The sequence below is a fragment of the Tachyglossus aculeatus genome, chromosome 14, assembly GCF_015852505.1.
Source record: "Tachyglossus aculeatus isolate mTacAcu1 chromosome 14, mTacAcu1.pri, whole genome shotgun sequence".
Taxonomy (NCBI): domain Eukaryota; kingdom Metazoa; phylum Chordata; class Mammalia; order Monotremata; family Tachyglossidae; genus Tachyglossus; species Tachyglossus aculeatus.
This window is the reverse complement of record NC_052079.1, coordinates 59581907-59599992: the sequence shown is the minus strand read 5'-3', so window position 1 is coordinate 59599992 and position 18086 is coordinate 59581907. Positions and strand designations below refer to the sequence as shown.

General features: G+C 51.1%; 1 pseudogene; it reads right to left on the bottom strand.

Moving 5' to 3' along the window:
• Positions 1–7302: 7302 nt before the first annotated feature.
• Positions 7303–17410, bottom strand: LOC119936648 (annotated as a pseudogene).
• Positions 17411–18086: the final 676 nt, after the last annotated feature.

Genomic DNA, 18086 nt, shown 5'->3' with positions numbered 1-18086 from the left:
ATGAGGGAGTAGGGAATGGTGGGGATTTAAGGCCAGAGCTAAGTCTAGAACAGAGAGCAAAGACTCCCCCGAGCGAAGACATCCCTGGATGTCGATGAGGGAGGGGAAACCATTCTTGTTGAGTACAGGAGAGAACAAAGTTTAATTCACTCTCACCTGCCATGAGATGACTGAGGTGGTCCTAGTGCCCAGATGGTCTCCAGCAGCACTCTGTGGGCAAAAGAGCAAGGAATGGAGGAGATCTGATGGTGCTCCTGGGGGCTGAGAAGGAAAGGGAAAGAAATGCAAGCGATGCAGTTTCTCTCAGAGACATTCCTCCACCACCACCCAAACTGACTGTACCAAAAAAAATAAATAAAGCCACACACCGCAAATGACAAGGCACCCACACAGACAGCCTGAGTTCTCCACTTCTGCCTTCCCCCGACACTGGATCTCCACAAACCCACGCCAAGGATAGTGTGGACAAGAAATGACAACAGGGCAACTACTGACTGAACAGGGGTGTGTTAAGGCCTGCAATGCCCAGGCCTTTAGCTGCTTTCTACCAATAACAAACTCAGGTAGAAGGCTACAATACTCCAGAGAAGAATGGGGTGGACACACACACACACCCTCACCCCTGAGAGCAAGCCCTTACACATACAGAAAACGCTCCTTCTGGGGGACTCTATAGAGGTGCAGAGCAGTTCTAAAGAGGACTGTTCACTATGCTTTACCCTACTCTTGCACTCAACCCCTTTCCACCCTCACTATTAGACCTGTAAGGCTGGTATATCTGACAAAGATATCCCACACTTCTGCAGATTGTAAAGTCAGTTTCACCATGCCTGCATTTTCAGCTCTCCGGCCTCTAGGCACCCTACTCATGCTCTCTCTCACCGCTGACATTCATCTCACAATCAACTCCCCATAATTCAGTTTCCCAGAAGATCAAGTGGAAAATGACCTTCCCTGCCTCTCTTCTCACAAAACATCTCCCTCCTCTCTTCCCCAAAAACAACTTTGTGATGCAGAAGAGTCCCTTCACAGGGGCTGGGGATGTCCAGAGTGATTCTGGAGATGGGACTGTGAGCACCCAGAGATTAGACCCGTCTATAGAATTAAGGGCCTCCGGGTCTTCTCAGACCCACAGTCGAGTCAAACAGAACCAGTTCCGTGCACAGAGCCCCAACCCCCATATCCAGAACAAGCTTCTGGGTCAAAAGTGGACTCCTCTTCCTCACTGCTCTCTCTCTCCCCCACAATCCAGCTAACCCTATCCATTCAAACACACACGGGACCAAAAAAAAAATTAAATGAATAAAAAACACACACACCTTCCCTTTGAGGTGACAGCACAGCCAACAGCTCCATCTCAACAGCAGGGCAAGTCTGATACTTGACCCGATGGTCCAAACCGCAGAGGGATAGTCCATTAGGCTGGGAAATGTGCTGGGCATCTGCTGTAGAGAAATTAAGAGCTAGTCAATCAAACAGCAAAGAGATGGTCCTCGAGGCTGGGAAGTGTGCAACATCTGCTGTAGAGAGTAAGTTAAAAAAAAAAGTCTCTCTTTGGAGTCAGAGGTCATGGGTTCGAATCCCGGCTCCACCACGTGTCTGCTGTGTGACCTTGGGCAAGTCACTTCACTTCTCTGAGCCTCAGTTACCTCATCTGTAAAATGGGGATTAAGACTGTGAGTCCCACATGGGACAACCTGATCACCTTGTATCCCCCCCCCCAGCGCTTAGAACAGAGCAACCCAGCCCCCACCTTTGCACTGCCAGGCTTTGAGACTGAGGGACTTCTAGGAAGACAATGTAGACCTGGAGTGGAAGTTTACATTTATTTTGGGTTTTTTTATTTTTTTAAGATTGGGGAACTGAGGGCATGTTTGAAAGCACTGAGCAATGAATTAATTCAACACAGCAAGTGGTTGAAAATGAACAGGAAGGATGGGGGGCGGGAGAGAAAGGGGATTCAAGGCTTTAGGAGGGGTGTTAAGGGTAATCAGTTTGCAGGGGAATGATTTAGAATTCAGGCAGCTGTGAAAGCTAGAAAAAGAGTGAATATGATGTGCAGTAGGTGAGGAAGGTTCGGGGACAGGGCAAATCTAGTGGCTTCAGCTGTCACTGGAGTCTGATAGTGATAATAGTATTTAACACTTCCTCAGTGCAGACCACTGGCAGTTACTTCACTGACAAGGAGTAGGAAGGACTGGGGATTTAATTCTATACCAGAGAGTGAAAGCAATAGGAATGGAATGGGAGTCCGTGAAGGAGGTATACCATGGTTGCTGAGCAGGGGAAGAAAGCAAAAGTGAATTGCTTCTCACCTCTGAAGTGGTCAAGGTAGTCCTAGTGCCTGGATTTCCCTCAACAGCAATCTGTGGGATCGGAGCAGGAATGAAGGTGGTCTAATGGTGCTCCTGGGGGCTGAAAAGGAAGGGGAAAAAAAGTTTAAGTGCACACAATGCAGTTTCTCAGACATTCCTCCACTACCCCAAAAAAGCTATTATTCAAAAGGCATCAGAGGACATTCACCTGGGTTTCTCCTCTCCCCCTCTATCTCCACACTCCCAAGGCAGGGAAGACTAGCATTTAAAAGGGCAAGAAAGCTCCAGGGCAACTGCTGTCTTAACAGGGGGGTGTAAAGAGCTACATTACACACACACACACACACACAAATTTGCCTTCCACACCAAATGCAACAACCCTTCAGATATGGATAGGTTCCGTCTGGGAGAGTCACAGATGGGCATGGCAGCTCCAATGAAGGAGACTGTTGATTATTTTTGACTCTACTCTTCTACTGGACCCCTCTCTTCCCCAGGTCTCACACCTGTAGGCCTGGTATTCCTGAATTCAAATAACCTTAACATCTGGGTATTGTAAAGTCAATTTCTAAGACAATACCTGCATTTTCACCTTTCCATTTCACTCACAGCACCTCATTCTGTCTCTCACCCCTGACGTCGATCTAAAGTCCCCATAACTCAGTTTCTCAAAACAGGATAAAGGTGACAGCAACCTTCCCTGCCTTTCCTGACAGAACCAACTCCCACCTCTCTTCCCCTGAAGCAACTGTCCAACACAGAAGAGTCCCTTCATGGGAGATTGAGGATGTACAGAGTGAGTCTGCAGACGGGACTGTGAGCACCCAGAGATCAGACCCGTCTATAGAATTAAGGGCCCCGGGTCTTCCCAGACCCACAGTCAAGTCTGAACAGAATCAGTGCCCTGCACACAACCCCAGCACCCATTTCCAGAAACAGCTTCAGTATCCACAGTGGCCACCTCTTGCTCACAGCTCTCCCAACTCACTTAAGCGTAATCCCTTTCATTCATACACACACACACACACTAAAAAAAAAAACCCTTCCCTTTGAGGTAGCAATGGTTCCATCGGTGACAGGGCAGGTCTGAGATATAACATGATGGTCCAAAATGGCAGAGGGATGGTCCTTGAAGCTGGGAAATATATTGGACATCCACTGTGAAGAGAATAAGACCTAGTAAATATCTGCTTTCAATCATCCCAACCTGGCCTCTGCCAGTAATTAAGGCTGTGGGACTTGTAGGAAGACAGTGTAAGCCCGGGCTAGAGAGCTTTTGGGAGGTGGGGGTGGTGGGGGGAGGGGGGGAGGTAAGATGAAGAAACTGTGGGCATGTTAGAAGGCAGTGGAGGTCATAGTTTGGCACATCAGGTGAGCTTGGAAATGATCATCGGAAAGGGAAGAAGAGAGGATGTGAGTGAAGCATGGGTAATCAAAAGCTTCAAGAGACTAATCTGAGTCGGGTAAGTGTGACTTACTTGGGAACAGTGAGGATCGATGTGGAATACATGAGGAAGATTTGGGTATGGGAAAAATCCAATGGCTTCGGGTATCAGATTCCTGGGTAGTAGTCATAGTTTTTATTAAACACTTCCCAAGTGCAAAGCACTGTACTAAGCACTGATAGCTACCTCAGTGACAAGGAAGGAATAGGGAAAACTGGGCATTTATGGCTTCAGTTAGGTCTGGAATCCATGATGAAGGCGATAGGCAAGTAAGTCAATGATGGAGGGGAACCACGGTTGCTGAGCAAGGGACAGCAAAGTTGAATTCCTCCTCACTTGCTAGGAGATGGTCCTAGTGCCCAATTCGCACCAGCTTCCCTCTGAGGCATGAAAGCAAGAAGGTAAGAGATCTGTTGGTGCTCCTGGAGGCTGAGAACGAAGTGGGAAGAAATGCAAACAATTCAGTTTCTCTAAAGGACACATTACTCCACCCCCACCCATCAACCTATCGATGAAGATGTGAGAGGACACCCACAGGCACCCTGGATTCCTCACTCTTCCTTCCCCCACCCCTAGGCTAGCTAAGGTCTCCATATAGATAACAGGAGGTCTCCAGGGCACCTGCTGAATAAATGGGGCTGAGGGAAAAACCTATAGTAGCCAGGACAATTTCTGCTTCTGTGCTCCCAACTCCAACTCACGGAGGAGACTATAGGGCTCCAGAGAAGAATGGGGTGGAACATACACTGTATCTTGACACTGACCCCTCGCTTCCTCGTAAACAACCCCTGACAGATATAGAAAGGTCACTTTGGGAGGCACTGCAGATGCGTAAAGCAGATCTAATGAAAGAATTGTTCATTATGTTCTACCCTACTCCTGCAATGGATCCCTCTCCCCCAAAGATTCCTCACCACCAAAAAAGTTCAGACCTATAGGGTTGATGTTCTTGACTCCAAAGATACCCCACACTTCTGTATATTGGAAAAATGAATTTAATAGCACAAATGCCAGCAATTTCAGCTCCCCAGCCTCCATGCAATTCATTCACTTTACCTCAAATTTGTCTCATGACAAGTATTTCTCACTAGAGAATGAAGTAGAAAGTGAACTTCCCTGCCTCTCTCCTAGAAGTACTCCCCCATCTCTTCCCCTCCCACCCCCAGAAACAACTGCTAGACACAGAAGAGTCCCTTTGAGGGAGATTGAGGATGTATAGAGTGACTCTGCAGACAGGACTGTGAGCACCCAGAGATCAGACCCGTCTATAGAATTAAGGGCCCCGGGTCTTCTCAGACTCACAGTCGAGTCAAACAAAGCCAGTTCCCTGCACAGAGCCCCGATCTTTTTTTCTGGAAGCAGCTTCTGTGTCCACGGTGGCCTCCTTTGGCTCACTGCTCTGTCCCACAACTCAGCTAATCTTAACCTCTTTCACACATGCAAAAAAAGGAAAAAAAAGTCCCAAAACCTTCCCTTGGATATAGCAATACAGCCTACAGCTCCACCTCCAGGACAAGGCAAATCAGGTCTTAAAGTTGCCCTCTTAATCCAAGTGCCAGACAGATGATCCTCAAGGCCAGAAAATGCATCAGGCAGTCTCTGTGGAGATAATAATACCTAGTCAGAGTCTGCCATTGGTCAACCCCACCCCTAACCTGTGCATAGCCAAGAATTGAGGGTGCAGGACTTCTTTCCTGGCTTCAGAGTGGGGCAAACAGAGGAGCAGTGGAAGACAGAGAATAAAAGGGCTTCTGAAGTAAATAAAAATACTGACGATTGGGGAAAAAGTTTAAAGCAGCAAAGCAGATTGCATTTTAATAGGAAAATAGATTTTTAAATGGAATGCAATATAGGGTCTGGGTTCTAGCTAGCTGAATAGCTAAAGAGAATAAAATAAAGATACAGTGAGAAGGTTGGCATTGGAAGAGTAAAAGCGCATAGAGTTGGAGTACAGGATGAAGGAAGGGGGACAGGAAGAGAGAACGACTGCCTTGAAAATGGTACACATTCAACTCCAGGGTGGAAACGAGCAAGTGAGGTTAAACGCAATACCTGCCCCTTGGGGAGTTTACTATCTCCATTTCTTCGTCCTCCTCTCCATCCCCCGATCTTACCTTCCCCACAGCACCTGTATATATGTATATGTTTGTATATATTTATTACTCTATGTATTTTACTTGTACATATCTATTCTATTTATTAGTATGTTTGGTTTTGTTCTCCCTTTTAGACTGTGAGCCCACTGTTGGGTAGGGACTGTCTCTATATGTTACTAACTTGTACTTCCCAAGCACTTAATACAGTGCTCTGCACACACTAAGTGCTCAATAAATACGGTTGATTGATTTCCCTTTCACAGATAAGGTCTTTGATGACCAGAGAAGTGAAGTAACTTACCCAAGGTCACACAGCACACCCACAGTAGAGTTGAGATTAGAACCCAGGTCCTTCTGACTCTCAGGCCTATGCTCTATCCTCTACACGGTACTGCTTTCTGTAAGAAACAGCTGGTCTCTGTATTGATAAGAGAGTAAATTATAGGTATGAGGGGGGGTTAGTTGCTGGAATGAGCTTCAGGAGAGGAAAGGGCAGAAAAACCCTTACCACGATCCATACTGGATGCAAAAAGAGGAAAATCTAAGAAAGAAAAAACACAGTATTTAAATTACTTAACTGCAGGGGTTGGTTAGAAACAGTCAAGTAACCCTCAGGCCCTGGGTCAGAGAAATATCTGAAAATTAACAGAGAAAGTCAGTCAGAATGAATTATTGCAGCCACACAATAGAAATAAATGAATCACCTGATCCTCAAAGCCCCAGCCAGGGCCAGACCCCTCCCCACGCAACCAGCACAGCTATAACTAATTACCCATTCCCCCAGAGCAGTAGCCCCTACCTCCCCCGCCTAAAAAAACAGAATAGAGAAACCCCCCCAAAATGACCCTCACTCACCAATCTCCAGCAAGGGAAGTAAACGTTCAGCAGACCCTACAGAAACAGCCCAGTGAAGGTTGCCACCTCCCTGGAGACTTATATGGGTCAGGGAGCTTAATTGGGAGCAGCTGATTAGGGTGGGGTGTAAGCAGGGGCCGGACTGGCCAGGAGTTGCTCATCTCCCGGTCTGGAGTGGGAACACCTGGGCTGGGGATTGGGGGGGGGGGGGGCGGGCAGGTCGGCAGCCTCCTGGAAGGAAAGCACAGAGGCCTCCATGGAGGAGGGGAGCTAGGGTGGGATGGGGCCCAAGATGCTTAGGGTTAGCATGCTTAGATGGCTGCCGGTGGATTCCGGAGGGAGGCGGTCCAGCTGGTGGGCCTCGGGCCCGCGGTCCACGATTGTGGAGTCGCTGCTCTATCTATCGCTGGCTTTATTTCGGTGGGAGCCGGTGGGGGAGTACTGAGAGGAGATGAAGTCAAAGGAGGGAAAGGGCACGGGGGCGGGGGGGGCAGTGTGCGGGGAGAAAGAGTCCCCAAGCATTGCCTGCCTCCCTGCCCATCCCTGCCCGTGACGGCCACTGTCCCCCCTGCAATCTCTCCCTCAGGAGGGTCAGGGGGCACTTAGTGGCAGAGCTGTAGGGAGTTCAGACCCACAATCCCACCTATTCCAACCCTGTCCTCCCACTCCCCCTCACTGTGCCACCTCTACTGTCCCCCTGCAATATGGGGCTGCAGAGATGGCCTCCGGCCACAGTAGCAGACAAAGTTGCACGACCCCATTGCCGGACACAGAGCTTCTCTCTCTCTCGGCCGCCTCTTCGTCTCGTTCTTCCCGGAAGCGGGGACATCCGGGCCCGCTCTCAAGCTGGAGGGTAAAAATGACCTCTACGCAGATTTTTTAGACGAAGACCCAAGACAGAGGTGAAAGCCTTGATATGGAATCGGCCCGAAATTCCCTCACCCATACAATTCATGCCACGGATCACCGGGGAGCCCTCCTCCTCTGGAAGTCTTCTCCAACCCGTCCTATCTCGACCCGGGGGCCTCCGGCCATGCCACGCCGGAAGAAACCATCTCCCGGAGGGGATTAGAATTTACAGAAAAAAATCATTCTCTTACACCAAATCCTCTGCTGAAAACAGTCGCTTGCTCTAGGCCCGACACACAGCCGGAAGAATCCCACAGACTTGCCGGTTTCTCCTCCGTCATTCTGGGAGTCACGGTTGAACCCTGCATCTACAGAAAAGGCGAGAGAGAGATTTAGAGACTGTCCGGTAACTGATGGGGCCACAGATATACAGAAGATTGTCAACTCCTCCTGGGCAGGGACTGTGTCTATCGGCTGCATTATACCTTCCCCGATGCTCAGTACAATGCTCTGCACACAAACGTCCATCATGGACTGAGATCGGTTCAAATCTGGTCGTGCGGTGGCACATAGGCTCAACTAATCATTGGACCTTTTTTAAAAACCAACTTCTTTAGAATGAGCCAAAAGTGCCTCTCTAATTCTCTGGTAGGAAATCCAAAGATTGTTGGATCTAGAGTAATTCAATCAGTGGTATTTATTGAGCACTTACTTTGGAGACTAAGCACTTGAAAGAGAACAAGACACTAGTAGACCCATTCCCTTCGCCCAATGAGCTCACAGTCTGTAAAGGGTTACAGCCATTACTATAAATAAATTCTAGATATGGTCTAAATAATAAAAATGGCATTTGTTAAGCACTTACTATGTGCTGAGCACTGTTCTAAGCACTGGGGTAGACACAATGGAATCAGGTTGTCCCACATGGGGCTCAGTCTTTACTCCCATTTTACTGATGAGGGAACAGAGGCCCAGAGAAGTTAAGTGACTTGCCGAGGTCACAAAGAAGACAAGTGGCAGAGCTGGGATGAGAACCCATGACCTCTGACTCCCAAACCCGGGCTCTTTCCACTGAGCCACGCTGCTTCTCTAGATAATTATCATAGCACTTTGGGAGCCTTTTCGAAGACTTCAGAACTCAGACTGCCACTCTCCCAGAGTAATAATAATAATTATTAATAATAATAATAGTAATAATGGTATTTGTTAAGTGCTTACTACGTGCAAAGCACCGTTCTAAGTGCTGGGGAGGTTACAAAGTGAGCAGGTTGTCCCACGGGGGGTTCACAGTCTTAATCCCCATTTTACAGATGAGGTAACAGGCACAGAGAAGTTAAGCGACTTCCCCAAAGTCACACAGCTGACAGTTGGCGGAGCCGAGATTTGAACCCATGACCTCTGACTCCAAAGCCCATGCTCTTTCCACTGAGCCATGCTGCTTTGCTGCTTCTCAGAAAAATTTACCCTTGAGACTTCTACCATCCTGAAGTGCAGGCTAAAAAAGACAGGATAAACTTCAGCTGGGGTTTTTGTTCCTCCTGAGGAAGGGGCTCTCTGGGGTTTCCCTCTTCCTCGTCGCCGATTCCAGGGCAGCTCCAGACTGGGCAAGGCCAAACAACGGGTATCACCGGGTCCTTGCCACCACCTCAAGTCTTCTCCCAGATAGGTATGTCCCGAAGCCGGTCCCCACGCCGTGTCGGGCTGCTGGTTCTGGCCATCAGGGAGGACACTGAAGACCCTCGTGGCTCCTTCGCCGGGCTGGAGCTGGTAAAGCATCGGGGCACCGGAAGTGCAATCGAGTGCTATGGGGTTAAAGGAGGGGTGAATAAAGGGAGCAAATCCAAGTGCAGGTATTGAATCAACATGTTACAGGCTAAGAAACTGAGGCACGGCAATGTTAAGTGACTCACCCAAGATCACAGAGCGGGCAAGAGGAAGAGATGGGATTAGAACCCAGGTCCTCCAATGCCCAGGCCTGAACCTTTCCTGCTCAGCAACACTGCCCAAATCCAAGTTTTAAGAAAAGATAAAAAGCACCTTGCCCCAAGGTAATGGTGCTTCTAACCTGTTCGGTAGGCCCAGAGTCTGAGAAATACGGTCCATCCGGTCACTGCAAAGATAGTAGAGTGGACCGGTGGGAACAATACAGGTGGAAACTCTTCCGGTGATCGTCATCAGAATGAGCGGGAAGGTCTTCGACCTTTTGGGCCTCAAATATGACCGAGCCCCAATACCGAGGGTAAAGTCCGACCGAGGGCAAAGTGACAAAGCCAAAGCCGTCTTCCCTCTCCCTAAAGGCCAGGCACAAAAACCCGAACTGAGAGAATCAATTACCCAAGGTTCTAAAGCCAGTCCCTCATTTTTCTGGCACCAAAATTTTTCTCATTCTGCCCGATACTCAGGCCGTTTAGACCCAACTGGGAGAGTTACATCTGGGGTTCATGGCACGAAGTCGGCCCCACTTTTGCTGGCACTCATATTTTTATCGTTCTTCCTGGCACCCAGACCATGAAGGCCCACAGGGGAAGACTCAAATCTGGGGTTCGGCGAATAAAGCTGGCCCCCTTTCGCTGACACTCCTATTTCATTGTTTTTGCCGGTGCCTGGGCCATAAAGACCCAAATGGGAAAACTGATGTCTGAGGGTCATGGCCTGAAGTCAATCCCCACTTTTGCTGGAACACGTCATTTTTATTCTTCTCGATGCCTTGGCCGTGAAGACCCAAAATTAGAACACTCAAATATAGGGTTTTTGGCATGAAGTCAGCCCCCCATTTTGCTAGCACTCACGTTACTATTGTTCTTCCCGGCACCAAGGCCACAGAGACCCAAATGGGAAAACTCAAATCTTTGGTTCATGGCATGAAGCCAGCCCCTCTTTTGCCAGCCCTCGTGTTATTATTGTTCTTACCTGTGCCTGGGCCATGAAGACCCAAATGGGAAGGCTCAAATCTGGGGTTCGTGGTGTTAAACCAGCCCACATTTTGCCAGCACTCACATTATCTGTTGCCTTTGTGCCTGGGCCATGAAGACCCAATTGGGAAGACTTGAATATAGGATTCATGGCATGAAACCAGTCCCCTGTTTTGCCAGCACCCATGTTATTATCAAGCTTTCAAATGCCTGGGCCATGAAGACCCAAAAGGGAGTCAAATCTGGGGTTCATTTCATGAAGTCACTCCCTCTTTTGCCACCATTCATTTTTATTGTTCTTCTCAGTGCCCAGGCCTGGAAGCCCCAAATGGGAAGACTCACATCGGGGGTTCATGGCATGAAGTCACGCCCCCTTTTGCCGGCATCAGTATTTCTCTCTCCCCCTGGTACCTGGGCCAAGAAGACCCAATAATGGCGTGAAATCTGGGGTTCGCAGCATGAAGCCAGTACCACCCTTTTGCTGGCACATTTTTATTGCTTGTTCCCGTGCCACGGCCATTAAAAGACCCAGATGAAACTGCTCAGATCTGGAGTTCGTGACATGAAGCCAGACCCCTCTTTTGCTGGCACCCAAATTTTTTAATTATTCTCCCCAGTGCACAGGCCGTGAAGACCCAAATAGGAAGACTCAAATCTGGGGCCCTTTTGCCGGCCCTCAAATTTTTAAATTTTTTTCTCTGGTGCCCAGGCCATGAAAACCCAAATGGGAAGACTCAGATCTGGGGCTTGTAGCCTGAGGCCAGTCCCCTCTATCTTTATTGTTGTCCCCAGTGCCAAAGCCATGAAGTCCCAAATGAGAAGGTTCGTATCTGGGGTTCGGGGCTTGAAGACAAGGCCCTTTTGCCGGCATCCACATCTTTTCTCTCCCCCTGGTACCTGGGCCATGAAGACCCAATAGAGGAACAAAATCTGGGATGCATTACACACCCTCTTTTGCCAGCACTCATTTTTTTTTTTGGTCTTCCCCGTGCCCGGGTCATGAGGACCCAAATGGGAAGACTCAAATCTAGGTTTTGAGGCATGAAGCCAGTCCCCGCTTCAGCCAGCATCCATCTTTTAATTGTTCTTCCTGGCACCTCGGCCATGATGACTCAAATTGGAAGACTTAAATCTGGGGTTCATGGCATGAAGCCAGTTACCCCTTTAACGGCAGCCATGGTTTTATTTTTGTTTCCAGTGCATGGGCCATGAAGACCCAAATGGGAAAAGTCGAACTGGGGGTTAGTGGCATGAAGCCAGTCCCCCCGCTTTGCCGGCATCCATATTTTCACTGTTTTTCCTGGCACCACAGTCATGAAGACCCAAATCGGAAGACTCAAACTGGGGATTTGTGGCATAAAGCCAGCACCCGCTTTGGCCAGGATACATGTCATTATTGTTCTTTCCAGCATCTTGGCCATAAAGATCCAAATGGGAAGACTCAAATATAGGATTTGAGGCATGAAGCTAGTTTCCCCTTTTGCCAGCACCCATATTTGTAATTACTTTTCCCAGTGCCTGGGCCGTGAAGACCCAAATGGAAAGACTCAAGTCTGGGGTTTGTGGCATGAAGCAAGTACCCCCTTTTGCCAGGACACATGTCATTATTCTTCTTCCCAGTACCCAGGCCATGAAGACCCAAATGGGAAGACTCAAATCTGGTGTTTGTGGCATGAAGCCAGTACCCCTTTTGCCACGACTCATGTCATTATTGTTCTTCCCAGTGCCTAGGCCATGAAGACCCAAATGGGAAGACTCAAATCTGGGGTTTGTGGCATGAAGCCAGTACCCACATTTGCCAGCACCCATATTTGTAATTACTCTTCCCAATGCCTGGGCCATGAAGACATAAATGGGAAGACTCAAATCTGGGGTTTGCAGCATGAAGCCAGTTTCCCCTTTTGCCAGCACCCATACTTGTAATTACTCTTCCCAATGCCTGGGCCACGAAGACCTAAATGGGAAGACTCAAATCTGGGGTTTGTGGCATGAAGCTAGTACCCCCTTTTACCGCGACACATGTCATTATTGTTCTTCCCAGTACCTGGGCCATGAAGACCCAAATGGGAAGACTCAAATATAGGGTTTGTGGCATGAAGCCAGTTTTCCCTTTTGCCAGCACCCATATTTGTAATTACTCTTCCCAATGCCTGGGCCACGAAGACCTAAATGGGAAGACTCAAATCTAGGGTTTTGGCATGAAGCCAGTCCCCGCTTTAGCCGGCATCCATCTTTTAATCGTTCTTCCTGGCACCTCGGCCATGAAGACTCAATTGGAAGACTTAAATCTGGGGTTCATGGCATGAAGCCAGTTACCCCTTTAACGGCAGCCATATTTTTATTTTTGTTTCCAGTGCATGGGCCATGAAGACCCAAATGGGAAAAGTCAAACTGGGGGTTAGTGGCATGAAGCCAGTCCCCCCTGCTTTGCCGGCATCCGTATTTTCACTGTTTTTCCTGGCACCACAGTCATGAAGACCCAAATCGGAAGACTCAAACTGGGGGTTTGTGGCATAAAGCCAGCACTTGCTTTGGCCAGGATACATGTCATTATTGTTCTTTCCAGCATCTTGGCCATAAAGACCCAAATGGGAAGACTCAAATATAGGATTTGAGGCATGAAGCTAGTTTCCCCTTTTGCCAGCACCCATATTTGTAATTACTCTTCCCAGTGCCTGGGCCATGAAGACCCAAATGGGAAGACTCAAGTCTGGGGTTTGTGGCATGAAGCCAGTACCCCTTTTGCCACGACACATGTCATTATTGTTCTTCCCAGTGCCTGGGCCATGAAGACCCAAATGGGAAGACTCAAATACAGGGTTTGTGGCATGAAGCCAGTTTCCCCTTTTGCCAGAACCCATATTTGTAATTACTCTTCCCAATGCCTGGGCCACCAAGACCTAAATAGGAAGACTCAAATCTGGGGTTTGTGGCATGAAGTCAGTACCCCCTTTTGCCACGACACGTGTCATTATTGTTCTTCCCAGTGCCTGGGCCATGAAGACCCAAATGGGAAGACGCAAATATAGGGTTTGTGGCATGAAGCCAGTTTTCCCTTTTGCCAGCACCCATATTTGTAATTACTCTTCCCAATGCCTGGGCCACTAAGACCTAAATGGGAAGACTCAAATCTGGGGTTTGTGGCATGAAGCCAGTACCCCTTTTGCTGGCATCCATATTTTTAATGTTCCGCCTTGCACCTGGGCCATGACGATCCAAATGGGAAGATTCAAATCTGAGGTTTGTGGAATGAAACCAGCGCCCTTTTCTCGGCACCCATACCTTTTTCACTCTTCCCAGAGCCTGGGCCATGAAGACCCAAAAGGGGAAATCACATCTGGGATTTGTGGCATGAAGCCAGCTCTCCCTTTTTCCAGCACCCAGATTTTAATTGTTCTTCCAGGCAACAGGCCATAAAGACCCAAATCGGAAGAGTTATCTGGGGTTCGTGGCATAAAGCCAGCCCTTTTTCAATCATTCTGCCCAATGACCAGACCCTGAAGGCTCACAGGGTCAGACAGGTCCATTGTCCATCAGAGCGGCCCTGCCCCTTGGTGCAGTGTGGGGGCTCAAGGATCAGACAGGCACAACATCAGGTGGCCCTGCCCCAGGGGGGCATTCACAGCGTCACACAGGTACAACATCATGGCAGCCCTGCTCCAGGGGGTGCTCAGAGTGTCAGATGGGCACAACATCATAGCAGCCCTGCCCCCAGGGAGCTCAGAGTGACAGACAAGCCCAATGTCAGTTTTGGTGGCCCTGCCCCTCGTTGCAGTGTGGGGGGTCACAGTGTCACACAGGCACAATGTTGTGGCAGCCCTGCCCCGGGGGGGCACTCAGAATGTCAGATGGGCACAACATCATAGCAGCCCTGCCCCCAGGGAGCTCAGAGTGTCTGACAAGCCCATTGTCAGTTGCAGTGACCCTGCCCCTCGTTGTGGTGCAGGGGGTCACAGTGTCACACAGGCACAACGTTACGGCAGCCCTGCTCCGGGCGGGGGCTGCTCAGAGTGTCAGATGGGCACAGCATCATAGCAGCCCTGCCCCCAGGGAGCTCAGAGTGTCTGACAAGCCCACTGTCAGTTGGGGTGGCCCTGCCACCTCGGTGCAGTGCAGGGGGCTCACAGTGCCAGACAGGCACAACGTTACGGTGGCCATGCCCCGGGGGGGGGGGGCGCTCAGAGTGTCAGATGGGCACAACATCATGGCAGCCCTGCCCCCAGGGAGCTCAGAGTGACAGACAAGCCCACTGTCAGTTGCTGTAGCTTTGCCCATCGGTGCGGTGCGGGGGGGTCACAGTGTCACACAGGCACAACGTTGTGGCAGCCCTGACCCGGAGGGGCGGGGGGGGCGCTCAGAGTGTCAGATGGGCACAACATCATAGCAGCCCTGCCCCCAGGGAGCTCAGAGTGTCTGACAAGCCCATTGTCAGCTGTGGTAGCCCTGCCACCTCGGTGCGGTGCAGAGGGCTCACAATGCCAGACAGGCACAACGTTACGGTGGCCATGCCCCGGGGGGGGGCGCTCAGAGTGTCAGATGGGCACAACATCATAGCAGCCCTGCCCCCAGGGAGCTCAGAGTGTCTGACAAGCCCATTGTCAGTTGTGGTAGCCCTGCCACCTCGGTGCGGTGCAGAGGGCTCACAATGCCAGACAGGCACAACGTTACGGTGGCCATGCCCCGGGGGGGGGTGGCGCTCAGAGAGTCAGATGGGCACAACATCATGGCAGCCCTGCCCCCAGGGAGCTCAGAGTGACAGACAAGCCCACTGTCAGTTGCTGTAGCTCTGCCCCTCGGTGTGGTGCGGGGGGTCACAGTGTCACACAGGCACAATGCTGTGGCAGCCCTGACCCGGGGCGGGGGGGGGGGGGCGGGGGGGCGCTCAGAGTGTCAAATGGGCACAACATCATAGCAGCCCTGCCCCCAGGGAGCTCAGAGTGTCTGACAAGCCCATTGTCAGTTGTGGTAGCCCTGCCGCCTCAGTGCGGTGCAGAGGGCTCACAATGCCAGACAGGCACAACGTTACGGTGGCCATGCCCCGGAGGGGGCGCTCAGAGTGTCAGATGGGCACAACATCATGGCAGCCCTGCCCCCAGGGAGCTCAGAGTGACAGACAAGCCCACTGTCAGTTGCTGTAGCTCTGCCCATCAGTGCGGTGCGGGGGGTCACAGTGTCACACAGCCACAACGTTGCGGCAGCCCTGACCCGGGGGGGGGGGGCGCTCAGGGTGTCAGATGGGCACAACATCATAGCAGCCCTGCCCCCAGGGAGCTCAGAGTGACAGACAAGCCCATTGTCAGTTGTGGTAGCCCTGCCGCCTCGGTGCGGTGCAGAGGGCTCACAATGCCAGACAGGCACAATGTTACGGCAGCCCTGCCCCCGGCGGGGGGGTGCTCAGAGTGTCAGATGGGCACAACATCATGGCAGCCCTGCCCCCAGGGAGCTCAGAGTGACAGACAAGCCCATTGTCAGTTGTGGTGGCCTTGCCCCTTGATGTAGTGCGGGGGAGTCACAGTGCCACACAGGCGCAACATTGCTGTTGCCCTGCCCCGGGGAGGTGCTCAGAGTGTCACACGGGCACAACATCATGGCAGCCTGCCGCCAGGGAGTACAGAATGTCACACAAGCCGATTGTCGGTCATGGTGGTCCTGCTCCTCGGTGCACTGCGAGGGGGTCAGAGTGTCACACAAACACAACATTGCTGCGGCCCTGCCCCCGGGGGTGCTCAGAGTGTCACACAGGCACAACATCATGGCAGCCCTGCCCCCAGAGAGCTCCGAATGTCAGACAAGCCCATCGTTGGTCACGGTGACCCTTCCCCTCTGTGCAGTGCGAGGTAGTCACAGGGTCACACAGGCACAATACTGTGGTGGCCCTGTCCAGGGGGATGTTCAGAGTGTCACACGGGCACAACATCATGGCAGCTCTGCCCCCAAGGAGCACGGAATGTCACACAAGCCCATTGTCGGTCATGGTGGCCCTGCCCCTCGGTGCGGTGCCAGGGGGTCAAAGTGTCACACAGACACAACATTGTTGTGGCCCTGCCCCGGGGAGGCGCTCAGAGTGTCACACAGGCACAACATCATGGCAGCCCTGTCCCCAGGGAGCTCAGAATGTCAGACAAGCCCATTGTCGGTTGTGGTGGCTCTGCCCCTCGGTGTGGTGCGAGGGGGTCACAGTGTCACACAGGCACAACACTGCAGCAGCCCTGCCCTAGGGGGGTGCTCAGAGTGTCAGATGGGCACAACATCATGGCAGCCCTGCCCTCAGCGGGCTCAGAATATTAGACAGGCCCATTGTCAGTGGAGGTGGCCCTGTCCCTCGGTGTGGTGGTGGGGTAGGGGGGGTGCTCACAGTGTCACACAGGCACACAGTCGCAGCATCCTAACCCTAACCCTGCCCCCAGGGGGCTCACAATGTCAGATATTCATTCATTCAATTACAATTTTTGGGTGCAGATCACTGTACTGAGCACTTGGGGGAGTACAATATAACAATAAGCAGATGCATTCCCTGCCCACGAGTTTACAGTCTAGAGATAAGCTTACAGTGCCAGTCAGGTCTAACGACCTGGCAGCCCTGCCCCAGGTGGTTGCTCAGAGGGTCAGATAGGCACAACATCACAGCAGCCCTGCCTCCAGGGGGCTCAGATAGGCCCATCGTCAGCCACAGCAGCCCTGCCCCTTGGTAAGGTGCTGGGGGCTTTGTGGCGGCGGGGAGGGGGGCGCCGCGGCGGCTCACAGTGTCATACAGGAACAACGTCACGGCGGGGCTCAGTGTCAGAGAGGCGCATGGGTCCGAGTAATGAAGCCAGCCTCCTTTTGCCAGCTAGTATTTTTAGTGTGCTTCCTGGCACCTGGGCAGGAAGATACAAATGGGTACCGTCAAAACTTGGGTATATGGCATGGAGGTAGTCTTGCCTTTTGCCACCACTCATGTTACTACTGTTCTTCCTTTTGTCTGGGTCACGTAGATCCAAATGGCAAGACTCAAATCTGGGGTTCATGGCATGAAGCCACTACCCCCTTTTGCCAGCACCCCTATCTTTATTGCTGTTCCCGGTGCCTGGGCCATGAAGACCCAAATGGGGAAGAGTCAAATCTGGGGTTTGTGGCATGAAGCCACTACCCCCTTTCGCCGGCACCCAAGTTTTTAAATTATTCTCCCCAGTGCCCAGACCATGAAGACCCAAATCTGGGGTTCACGGCATGAAGCCACTACCCCTTGTTGCCGGCACCAAATTTTTTTTATTTTCCCCGGTGCACTGGCCATGAAGACCCAAATGGGAAGACTCAAATCTGGGGTTTGCAGCATGAAGCCTGTCCCCCATTTTGCCGGCACCCTTATCTTTATTGTCGTTCCCAGTGCCCGGGCCATGAAGACCCAAATGGGAAGACTCAAATCTGGGGTTCTTGGCTTGAAGCCAGTCCCCACTTTGCTGGCACCCATATTTTTCATTACTCACCCCGGCACCCAGGCCCTGAAGACCCAAATGGGAACATTGAAATCTGGGGTTCTTGGGATGAAGCCAGTCCCCCTCTTTTGCCGGCACCCATATTTTCAGCGTTCTTCCCAGCACCTGGGCCATGAAGACCCAAATGGGAACATTGAAA